Source organism: Paramormyrops kingsleyae, chromosome 21 (genome assembly GCF_048594095.1).
Source record: "Paramormyrops kingsleyae isolate MSU_618 chromosome 21, PKINGS_0.4, whole genome shotgun sequence".
Classification (NCBI taxonomy): Eukaryota; Metazoa; Chordata; class Actinopteri; order Osteoglossiformes; family Mormyridae; genus Paramormyrops; species Paramormyrops kingsleyae.
Genome location: NC_132817.1, coordinates 17,691,552 through 17,704,588, shown reverse-complemented (window position 1 = coordinate 17,704,588; position 13,037 = coordinate 17,691,552). Strand labels below are relative to the sequence as shown.

The 13,037-nt window shown below is 42.2% G+C and overlaps 1 long non-coding RNA gene across 3 annotated transcripts in view; it reads right to left on the bottom strand.

Annotated features, from left to right (window-relative positions):
- The window catches only part of LOC111853569 (uncharacterized), a 77,047-nt gene extending 65,716 nt beyond the window's left edge, over positions 1–11,331 (bottom strand). For 2 of the 3 annotated variants that reach the window (XR_011984508.1, XR_002840482.2), the window contains exon 1: positions 11,149–11,331. This is a non-coding gene — a long non-coding RNA (uncharacterized lncRNA). The remainder of the gene's footprint in view (positions 1–11,148) is intronic. The other variant, XR_002840483.2, reaches the window with a different exon arrangement.
- Positions 11,332–13,037: the final 1,706 nt, after the last annotated feature.

Here is a 13,037-nt window from a genome sequence, read left to right as displayed (position 1 = left end):
CAAACAGCTACCTTCGATTATCTTCATCGTTCTGCTAGCAATCTAACATCACAACTCTGTCACAAACCCCGGTCGCGATTGACCTTGTGTTCTGATAAAAGCTTTTGCATGATATACGCTTGCCCATTTTCACTATTATGTTTCGTCTAAGGTTATGCAATAAAAGTAGGATTTTTTTTCACATTTTCCAGCAACCCAGTTAAAGATTTGCGCTCGATGTGTGCTGTGGAGGTATTTTACTCTAATCTTGTGGCGCTGATTAATTAGTGACGATGTTTGGTTAATTGTGTAATCTATCGCATTTATTGTTATGTTACCTATCCCGCAAAGCTGCAGTGTGTACCTCTGCTCGTCACCTATCAGAGGGCTTCTTGCACTCCTAAACACCTTCCTCACAGCAGTCCTCACAGTTGTAACACAGGACAAGCTCCAAATGGGAAGAGTCCAAATGCGGCCATTTCCAAAATCCGAAACACAAATCTAGTCCCCCAAGTCATTAGTCGGGCAAGGGTCGATCAGGCACAAACAGAGTACTAAATCCAGAAGCACAGGATGAACACATGGGAAATGAGTCAATCGAATTTTCAACCTGCAAGTTAAGCAAGAGGAAAGACTCCATAAATAAAAACACATAACAATGCACAGGTTACAACGATGCCCAGTGGCAAGAATAGTTCATTCTAGTGAGGGGGTGTATTGATGATTGTGTATAGGTCAACCCACATGTGAGAGGGTGTGGCCATGGTAAAGTCCCCCTAACGTAGCCTTTCCCACTGCCTGCACGCTGGAGTAGGCCCCTCGCTCCCCCCCTCCCAACTCAGTATTTAACAAAGTCATTAAGCCAATTAATTAGACCAATTAAAGTATGTAAATGCTTAAACTGACATATTTTTCTAAAGCAATGTTTCCAAATCCGGTCTTTAGGGATGCACAGAAAGTCAATTTTTTTGCTCCCTCCCAGCTCCTGGGAGCAAAAATGTCGACTCTCTCTGGGTCCCCGAGGACCAGGTTGGCAAACACTGCTGTAAAGCATAGGCCACACGATGGAGTACATTTACTAATAGTTATGTAAAATGTAGATTATCCCTAACCCCCGCCCACCTGATTGATTAATTGGTCGGATTGAAAATATGGCAGATGCAAGGCCTCCACAGGGCCGTATGCAAATGGACCCAAGACACATGGAGAACAGAGAAGGACCTGAATGTTTTAACAATCCATCTTTCATTAATTATACATATAATGTGTACTGGTTTGAATGTGCTCTTTTTCAAGCAGTTCTAATTGACCAGCTTCTTTGTAAAGGGTCACGATATAATTTCCAGTTTTCCCCTTGCTGTTATCGAAATTGACCCACCGTAAGTTCAGAGTGGTGCCTGATTCACAGTCTCCAGGCCAATTAGTTTATAAAAACGCCACACCAATTATTTCCCCGAAGCATTCAGCGGTGTGCGGCTGTCTGTGAATAATTTGCCCTCGTTTTGAGAACGCATCACAAGACAAGTAATGGAAATTTCACTTATGGGAGGATGCAGTAGTGCAAAAAACATGGTTGCATAAGTGTTTGCGACAAAATTTTGTGATGAATCATTTTGCAGAACGAGGAATGATCAAGCATGGAATTCTGTTCCATTGTTAACCTGAATTTAACTTCCCATCAAAGTCAGCTGTGGAGTCTGGATGGATACAAATTATAATGTAATTATGTGATTGTCCATGTGTTGCTGCCAACTTTCACACATCTGGCGTGACATCCACACTTTCACTTTCTTATTTGATCTTTCACACTCGTGCAAGAAATCTCAAGGCAAATCTATATTATCCCATTATAAACCTAAAATTAGCTACATCAAAAGCTTTGAGGCAGTTCGCAAACCCTACAGACTATTTACAAGGTAAACTGTTACATGCATGTAAATACATGTGCAGACTAGTCTCGAATTGAAAATCTCACTCCAGCCAGCTGAACAAAGTTGGCAACTCTGTTGTGTGTGTGTGTATATGTGTGGTGCAGGTATACGTTACATTGTGGGGATCAAATGTCCCCACAATGTGATAAAAACTTGTTTTTTTTTACCTTGTGGGAACCTTTTTTTTGGGGAAATTCAATTTTATAAAAATCTGTAACTGCAATCAAAATCTAAAAATGCTAACTGACTTGTATTTTGTTTGGTCACTTATGGTTAAGGTTAGGGCTGGGTAGGCCTAAAGGTTGGGATCATTGTTGGGATTAGGATTTTGCCCATAGAAATGAATGGATGGTCCCCACAAAGATTTGAGTATAGGTATGCGTGTGTGTGTGTGTGTGTGTGTCTGTGTCTGTGTGTTGGGGGGGAACCTTCGTACATACCAGGAACATTACAGTCCCTCCTGTCACATAATAAGTATAATCATTTGGAGAGCAAACTTGCGCTAGGCGTAACTTTGATCGCTTATCGATTCGATTCCTAAACAATGGCGGAACCATTTTTCACGCGGGCACTGAAAGCCAGCGGCTTTGTGTTATACACTGTAAGATCTAAATTTGTAATGGAGACGAAAATGCATTAGGTTTTCTCATCCTGGGTTCTCGGAGACATTGATAAATGAACAGGACGGCAATCTTTACGCGTCGGCTCTCAGAAGCGTAATTTGTCTTTATCAAGTTTTTTTTTTATCTTTTTGAGGCAAAATTCAAGCCTCAAAGCACATAGATTGCTATGATTTGTTTTTCACCCTTTTTAATTACTTCAAAATAAATGTGACCATTGTATGAGCAAGGATGTTCCCCACTAAAAGCATTAAAAAGGCTGATGTTAATGCAGCGCACCGCAGGAAACAGTGAGACCAGCTGCATGCGTACACATTACGCGGCGCGCTGGCACGCCCGCCTCGGCACCGCGGCTCTGCCGACGGGGTGCCGCGGTGCAGCTGACCGTAACTGACACGGCAAATGCCGGACGCTTCGGCTTTCCAGGACACCAGCAGGAGTGCCCTGGCATCCGACTCTCCTTCTGCCCCAGACCGTGCACGCTGCCACCCTCATCAACTGGCACGCAGATAGGGAGTTCGTGTTTCTTGCTTAGGCATACGGTGTTCTGATTTGTTCTGCTGGAAGGATGTCAAATCCCTGTTTTAACTGAGTCTTAGTCTCACCGTGTCCCATGGCAGAGAACCACAGCACCCTAATTTTTGCTTTTCTATTAAAAGGTACAAACGATTCCCCCATCTCTCATTGGAGCTAAAGTTAAATCTAGGTGTGCCATTAGCAATGATTACATGTGTAACGCTTTTGTGAAGCACAGGTATAAAGGACAGTATCGATTAACAATAAACAGCAACATTTATTGAACAGCAACTTTATGTGACATTGCTACAAACTCGCTGACCAGTCACATACTGGGCAAGGCATCAACTTATAGAAAAGTTCTGCATATGATGTAATCTGGCAGAGCTAATGGATGTACGAGGCATGTGACTGTGTCTGAATATTACAACATGCATTTAGCGTTCCTATATGTGCAGCAATACTTAACAATTCCTCTATTCTTTACCCAGCCACCGCAGTGATTTAATTATTCATTTTTTCTGTTTCCTTCCTTTTGCTCTACCCTCCCTGTCACTGGGCACTTTGCTGGGCCGGTGCCGAACCTTCGTCCAGGCAAATTTTCTCTTTTGGCTCCGAGGCTAGAAGTGACCGGCGTTCACCCTTATTTACATTTGGCTTCATGGGGTCGTTTTTTCGGCCGCCAGCTACCGCAGGCCCCCTGCCCGCTTTCCATTCCGCTCGCCTGCGGTGGAGAGTAGATCCGCACAGCCGGGACGCTTCCATTTCGTTTGCATACCTCGCTTTTGTTTATTTCTATCCCTCGTGAGCCGCAATGAGAAGATATTTGTGATGCATGGATCAGTCCAGGCTGGTTAGAAGACACAAATAATGCGAGTAATCCTTGTTTAGTGCCACGTGATGTATCGGATGAGTGAGCAGGGAAAAATGTAGTCATCTGGCTCAAAATTTAGTTAATAAATTCCACTTACCGCCAGTAACATTTTATTTTCTCTAATTATTTCACAGTGTGGCCTCATGGGTAAATACTTTGTTTTTCTGAGAAGAAGCAGTCAGGCTATGAGCTGAGGAGACTCAAGGTCGCAGAAAGTGGAGAATTTCAGAAATATAATGATGTGAACAATGATTAGACCAACTGTGTTAAGACAATTTCTGCTGGCTGCCTTCAAACCTTTTGTAATTCTTCTTTTTTTGTGTCATTTCTGTTCAGTTTGATTTCTTGCTTAATTAACCTTGTTTGAAACTGCAGCACTAATTGAAACACTACGGCCAAAAGTTATTCATAAAGCAAATTTTATGAAAGATGCAAGTCTTGGACCAACATTGTTGTAATTCTTGGGATAGATTCAGTATTCCATAGATATTGCCCATGTCTTAGTTAAGCAGCTGTTATGCAAGAATGAATTTTAGTCACTTGTCTAACAGCGTAGTCACATGTGTAAAAGAGCAGTGGTCTTCACAAACACCTGGTTTTGAGTGCCTCCGAAGATCTCAACTATTCCATGTATCTGGCAAACAAATAATTTACTGTTGTGTCTCTTCTGTGTCTTGTCTGAGAGAGGTTGGGGGAGGGGGGGGGAGAGATACTGTTTTGAAAAGAATTTGTCCCTTGGACCTCTAGTGGTACATCAGGGAACTGTTACCCAGAGTGAGAAATGCTGGAATACTGTTTAGCACCAAATATTGTCCATGAAGCAAAGAGTATTAAGCAGGCAGAGATTATATGATGCTTATACTGAGAAGTTACCCAGATTTGCCTTAAGTGTGTAATATTTACTATCCATTCCCAACCACCGAACCTTTTATATAAAAGCACACTGGGATTTCAGTATTATATTTGTGCCCATGCACTCTCATGCCTGGCATCTAAATGCTACGTTAAAAATTCCAGATTGACAAGTGCCATTCATGTGGCTTCAATCATAAATCCATGTCCGTCATATGTGCAGGCCATGTGAGCTCTTGGGAACGCTTACCGGGTTGGGCGACCTCGTCTGTGAGATTTATATGCAAAATAAAGCGAAAAAGCGGGAGCAGCATAAGCCAACACCTCTCAGATTCTCAGCGAGAGAGCCAGGCGCCTCTCTCTGCAGATTGTGCCGTGCCGGTTACCATGGCGACAGAGACACTGGTCATGCGGCGAATTCTCAAATTAAAGATTCTAAAACAATAACAACTTGCCTTTTTTTCTGCAAGGTGAAGGTGCTGCATGACACCAAAAAAAAAAAAGAAAAAGAAAAAAACAACAACAACTACAAAAACAAAGAGTGCAACGAGTCCCTTGTGTTAAATTAAGCTTTGTTGTGAACATGGCGTTCCTGTAGTTTGGGTTAACCAGGCGTTTCTCCATTTCTGTTGCCTGATTAGTATAGTACCACTGTATGTAAACCTAAATATCATGGCATTATGCAGAACCAGAGACTGCAGCCTGTGGGCTCACGGGTTAAATGTCTCTTGAAGGTTGAGTAAATGTTAGCAGAGCGGCCCCCTATGCTCTGTTGCCATCCCATACATTGTAATATTTATGATGCAAAACCCCACATGACTGTCTGACTGGGAGCTGTGCTGCGTAACTTGTGCTGTCAGCTTGGAACCCAAAAAGCCCCTGTCATCCACTGGTAAGGACATGCAGTTAGGGGCCAAGGACGTGGATCTGATACCAGCAAGGATCCAGCTGTTTTACCTTTGAGCTGTGAACTCAGCCCGTTTAATATTCAGCAGTATAGGTGGGTAGGAGTGCACCTTCGCTGTGCAAAGGTCACTTTCGGGTAAAATACACCTAATAACCAAGGTGTGTGTGTGTGTGTGTGTGTGTGTGTGGGGGGGGGGGGGTAGTATGGTGCATAATTTAAGGAGATTAAAATTTAGTCCCCCAGTCCCTGCCTTGTCGCCTCAGTGGGGCGGCTGTACAGTACTTGGCTGGGGTCGCTTCATTCCCCATTCAGGGGAGGCCCCCCGGGTCGCCGCCCCTACAGCAGCACCTCATCACCTCATCAAGCCTTCATTTTCAACACATAGTAATGAGGAGTATGTAATTAGTCTTACACCACATATGAAGATTTGCATGACACGAGAGCAGCACGTTGCGGGTGGGGGGTGGGGAAGCAATGAGGCTCACATCTCGCCTACTGCAGCAACGTCACAGATGGAGCCTAAGTGATACCGCCGCTGTCACAGGGGAGCAGGAAGTGTGCAAGGGGCAGAAACGGGGCCCTGCTCCATGCCTCAAGAGAGATAAGGTACTTTGACTCAACTGGTTTTGTCATAATATTACATAAAGTCATCCATTATCATCCAATTTCCTTGACTGCTTATCCAATACAAGGTCACATTCTGAGCTTATGAGTTTCACTTACACACTAATATTCTGAGGGCTGAACAAAAAATGATTGGTTCAATCATATTGTATAGGAGGAGAGTCCAAGCAACTAGAGAAAGCAGGGCCAACCAATCAGATGTCTTGGTCCCGCCTCCTCTAGTTGCTTAGACCCACCTCCTCTACAAACTGATTCAATCTCTGAACCAGTCATTTTTCCTTCTGCCCTCAGAACATTTTTGTGTTAGTAAAACTCCCACAAGCACATTCTGATGGATATTATTGGCAGTTTCAAAAGCCCAGTTCCTAGCAGTGGAAGGAAACACTGAAGGGAGACCATGCAAACTTCACACAGAAATTCAGGGGCAGAAATAAGCCCATCAACCCTAGAGCTGTGAAGCCACAGTACTACTCATTTACCCAAGATGCTACCACACCCAGGGTTGTAGGAAGTTGGGGGGTGGGGAGGATGTATTCCCCCCAAATATTTAATTTTACTCCAAAAATTAAGATTTAAATTACTAAATGTCAATGTTAATGTCTTTCCTACACCATTGACCACACCTATGCTATATAAGACTTAAATTTGCAGATCTTACTGGATAAAAAACAGAAACGACGTTATTAGCCCTCACGCATATTACAGTTCTTTTAACTTGCCAGTTGTTTGAAGTTCTGACTCTTTCATCACACCAGGTAACTTGGAAAAGGACGGCAATAGGGAGGCTGAGGATCACCAAGCTATTTTTGGGATTGCCATTCCGTTTTAATCTGCAGCCCAAAGCACATAGAGGTCAGAACAGTGACTGTGTCCATTATTTATTGTCAGGCAGTCAGTACTGCAGCTCAAGCTTAACTAGTGTGTCAATCAGAGAAAGTTTTCACCCCCCCCCCCCCCCCCCCATCAGTAACTTAAAAGCCCAGATGTATGAACGGCTGAGGTGTGCAAAGGGATTTTTTATATGGTGAGTGAACTATAATGAGTCATGGGAAAAGTCACACCCATCCAGGAATATTCCAGCAATGCACATCAGGACTCGTAATTTAGTACGACATCTACACAGCAACTGATTATAAAATTACATAAATAAGAAAACAATATTAATCTAAATAAAGGTCTGGTTTCAAGTACTTACAAGAAACGTACAAGAACAATTACCATCTAGAAAAAGTTCACGTATAACTGATGGCTAAATCATACCAACCTTACAGTACAGTCACATTCACAGAGTTTTTGAGAGACAGTTGTGTGAACCGGAGGGGGCATGACCAAGCAGTAATGTTGGCAGCCATGGGGGGGTCGCCTTAGGGTGTTTTTCTGTGATTGACGATTAAAAGGGCACTTGGAACACCAAAGGGAGGCCACCTTCATTTATCATCACACGACTCTGACTAACATGTTAGTCTTGGTAAAAGTCCCTTAAATTTAAAACAGAAACTGTTGTGATCCGCTGTTTACTGACCTGCTAAGCTGAACACTATGTAATGCTGTTCTTTGAGAAATATGGTTACATATTAGCACAATGTATTTTCATGCGTGAATGTTCTCTAGTCCTGATAAGTCCCAAAAAATATTCAGAAGCAGAAGGTATGTAATCAGGACTCACCATCACCAACCAATCCACTGCTCATTGTTGTGTAATTCCCTTCAGGATGGAGCCAATTACACTTGGTCCTCCTGTTAAGGATTCATTTTATGACTCATTGCTAAAATGTACGACTTGTGCATTTACAATACAGCTCCTACAGTACATTACATTTTTCGGCAAGAACAGTAAATGTAAGTTCAGTCTTAATAGTGCTTTTGGAATTTTAATGAGTCCATCCTAAGGCATTGCTTGTTTGAAATGTAGATCGTAAAATAGATTTGCTGTGCTGTTCCTATTCTGCATTGACAGCCCATATTTTTATTTGCTGTTATTTCTTTCCCTGCCTTCAGGCCATCTCTGTTTCCAGACAGTATTTACAATAAGACCCGCTGTGTTTCTGCGTAGTTGTTAATATGTAGCTTAAGAGCGGAATGATTCTCTGCCGTTATTCTGATAGAGCATGTGATTAATTGAGCATGGCAAACTGACATGTGTCAATGTGCTTCCTGTTTGCAATCTGGACAGCAGACAGGGTAAATAGCATCATGTGACTTCCCAGCAGTCTTTGCTCCTCCATGCTCCCATGTGTGCGAAGCTGTACCTTCCAATTGATTTGATACACAACGGGGAGTGACATAGAGTGCCTTCAGGAGAATACTATCGAACGGAAAAAAAAATACCCTTGGGTAACAGTAAAGTCTGACAGGGCTTGAAGGATAAAGAGACTTTCAAAACAATTCAGACGTAGCTTAATTAAGGCTGCTCTCTTGAACTTGCTGATGCCTGGAGAAAAAGCAAACTGATTAATATGTAGCTTTGATAAACATTCACAACTGCTAATATTTCAACAATTTAACACTTTCAACCTGTAGCCACCCCTTATGCAGGGCTACAGACTATGAAAGTCACACATTAAAAGGTAAATATGTACAGAAAGAGGATAACCAATACTACTGCAGAGCACTGAATGGGACATTTAGAGACTTCTGGGTTGTGTCAGTAATGCCAGAGTCTCAACAGAATGCATTTAACAAAAAAAAATATTTGTTTGTGCATTTATTTGTTTGTTTTATTATTTGTTTGCTTGTCGGCTTTTCCAGATAAACATGCACAAACTATTTAACCTTCCAACAACAATGACTAAAGCATGACTGGGTATATAGGTAATGCATAAAACATATCTTGACATAAATTAAGTGTAGGTAAACCTAAGTCCCTCATGTGAGGCTGTTTAACGTTTTTATTTTTTGCTTATAGTGTTCAGTTTGTCACACAAATGTATAGATTAGTAAAGGTAGTTTGACTATTTTCATGAGATACCTCATCGATTCTGACATTTATGGAGGTTTTAAAGAAGAAAAAGTCACCCACTATCCATGAGTATTGACAACGATGTGAAATTATTTACCATTTTGCCAGTGGGTTGTTATTGTGGGGTTGCAACCTTATAGACTTTGGGTAAGCGTGTTTCAATGTGGCACCCGGCTACAGACACAATGAATAAAACATACACAGGGGGCGATTGCACCGCTACCACAATGCCCGGGAAAATCAATCTCTCACGACGTGGCCAGGGATTATAAATTGAAGCTTCTGGCCGGCCGGCAGAAGTGCCTAGCTGAGCGAAACACAAAGATTTTAATGACTTGTTTATAAAGCAAAAGTGCACTTTGTGGCAGTGACCAAGCATCGTCTGTTTTTTGGGTCTACAGTAAGCAGGAGGATTAGCATAAGTGATAGCACGGGACGACAGAGCGTGGTCTGAAACACGGAGAATACTCTGCATTTACAGGCTGATTTCATCTGTAGTCCTGCTCAGGGTCAGAGCTAGAAATTCTGAAGCCACACACTAAATGTTGTCCCCACCCCCCACACATACATACATTTAATTTTATGTATATTTTTACATATTTAAGCACCCCTGTAAAGTGCTGCCGGGGTATCCATACCCCTACTGTGCCCCTAGTCAGATCTAGGTTATCGTACATTAAGGTAAGAGGGCAGGGGACAGCAAAATTTTATAATGTCCCAAGATTTTGATTATTAAATGGCACACACATGCAGCGTGTAGTTAGAGTATGGAATAGTCTTCCTGCTAGTGTAGTGCAAGCTAAAACCCTGGGTTCCTTCAAATCAGAGCTCGATAAGATTTTAACAACCCTGAGCTATTAGTTAAGTTCTCCCCAAACGAGCTTGATGGGCCGAACGGCCTCCTCTCGTTTGTAAATTTCTTATGTCCTTATGTAGAAGCCATTCATCCATGCTAAGTAGCCACGTGTCCTATTCAGGGTCGCAGGGGGTCCGGAGCCTATTGGTACAAGGCAGGTAAAAGCTCAGGACACACTCATACATCAGTCACTCACACATGTATAAATATGGGCAGTTTGGTAACTCCAGTTAACCTCAGCATGTCTTCGGATGGCGGAGGGGAAACAGGAGGAAACACCACAACAACACTGGGAGAACATGCAAACTCCACATAGATGGAACCCTGGTTCCAGAGGTGTGAAGCAACAACGCTAACCACTGCGCCACCATGCCACCCCCCCGGCATAGAATAATGTGTAAAAAATATATATATATAATTGTGTAACACTTTACTTGAGGGTGCACAAATAATGTAGTAGTACACTCTTATTTAATGCATTAATTAACCAGAAGCTAAGTGTTATATGCTGATCCCATATTCATTCATCTTTAATGAAGCATAACAGTTTGCGTATTTTATTTAGGAACTGTATTAGTTCATGATTTGTTATTGAGTAGTACCTAAGTTATTTATGCCCTTTCAAGTAAAGTACCTATAACTGTAATATTAAAAGCTTATTTAATGGAACACCATTCATTTTAATAGACAAGTAAACAACGGTGCTTAATTACAGTCTTACCACTAGCTAAAAGTAAGATTTTTACAGAAAAAAAAAATTAGAAAAGTAGGACTTCTTAGGAAATGACATTTTATACGCATACTTTGTGTGTTATGTTTACAACGTGGGAAATGGTTATATCAAATACATAACAGAGTCTGTGTTAATGAAAACCTTGTGTCATTTCTTCATTGTCTTCATTTAACCATCTATCTGCATTTGTAGACTTCTATATATTTTAAGCATACATATTCACAATGAATACCTATCTTATGCTAATTAGCCACAAAGCATTCTCCCGTTTCACTCCGCCTCTTCCCCCTTAATTACCGGTAGGTCCGGAAAGCGGAGCCAGCTCCATCTGCATATTCGATTGGAGTCTTGGCAGACATCTCTTCACACTGTTTAGCATTAGTGCTGACCTGGGGAAAACGGAGGCAGCGCCGCGCTGACGGCGAGCGCCAGGGCCGCCCGTCGGGGATTCGCCGGCAGTCCAGCTTCCGCGGCCTGCTCGGCTCGCGGCCACCTGTCCTCGCGGCGCTCCGGCACGCGCCCCGCTAACGGCCGGCTCGCGGAGGACAGCGAGCGCGCGTTTCTCTGCTCACGTAATGAACGCTACTTCTCACGTGCGATAAAATGTAAACGGTACAACGATAAATAATTATGGGACACCTTATTTACATCTTCGTTTAACTCCCATTGAATTATATGGATTCCCTCTATAAATAATATAGCATTTATTACATTATGTTAAAGGAACAGTATGGTGTCCAGGATTGATTCCTGCCCCAATGCTGTGTCTGTGAAGTTTATTTCCCTGTGTTTTTCTCACAGTGTGTATATTAGGGCTGTGGTCCCTACAATACTGGCCAGTTTATTAGACCTGTACACCTGTTTGTTATTACAAACAGCCTGCTGCTGCAAACAGCAAAAGTGAATACATAGAGCGCACAGACAGGGTCAAGGGATTCAGTTACAGTTTGGCTAAGCATTAGAATGGCTAAAGATGCATCATCTGAGAGATTCTGAATGTGATGTGACTGCTAGTGCCAGATGTGGTAGTTCCAGCCATGTCCCCGGGATTTTCACATGCTGCAGTACCTGAGGTTTGCAGAGAACGGTGCAATAAACATAAAAAAAGAAAGCTAGTTAGTGGCAGTCCTGTGGATGGAAAACACCTTGTTAATGAGAAGCCAGAGGAGAATGGTCAGGCCTGTTAAAGCTAACGAGATGGTCACAATGCAAAAATAACAGCTCAGTACAGCAGTGATGTGCAGAAGCTCCTCTGAATGTACAGCTCGTCGACCCTTGATGCAGTTCTGAAGGCAAAAGTGGGTCTGAGCCAGACCGAGCGACATATACCTAATACAGCGTAGTGCTGTTTAACACTGTCCACTGGTGTAAATCATATCAAATTTGAGTGATCCTCGTGCATGTGTTCCACGTGCTTGTGCTCTACACCTGTTCAGCTGGCAGATGTCCCATTTCCCACTCAACAAGCAGGCGATGATGACAATCCATCCATCATCTAAGCGCTTGTCCTGGTCAGGGTCACATGGGGGCTGGAGCCAATCCCAGGCAGCCCAGGACGGGACATGAAGCTCTTGTATACCCTGAATGGGATGATGACGACAGTCAAGGTGAGAATTTACGTCATCCTAATTAATTCCATTATAGTCTACTCAATATGGTGTTAACGTGAGAAATGACAACTATTATCCATTGTTAATCTGACAAAGTAATGTTTTAATGACTGCTGATTTTCTTATTATGCTTATTTTTTTAACAAGTTTTTAATATGCTGAATTATTTAAATTTATCTAGCTAGCATTGTCAGTAGGCTAAGTGCTGCGAGTTGATGAAACTAGATGACTACCATGTTTCAAAATATGATCCTTAAAAAGATTATATAAAAGAAGCTATTTGATATGGTGTGTTAATCGGATTAATGCCACTTATTCCAGATTGTTAATTTCATGTGCCATGTTGTTGATCCTATTATTGGGTTAAGTGTGTCTATCATTACTGTGAGTATTGTGCCTGAGTAAGCATTGTGAGTTGCAATAAACTAAACAGACTGCGTTAAACTTAAACATTCTGACTAAGGTTGTGTTTAAAAGTAACATTTTTCTGAGTGGAAAAGGAACTGCATAGAACTGTGAAATGAACATTGTAGCCATAACAACAGACCACTTTTGGAAATGCTTTTGTTCTGTATC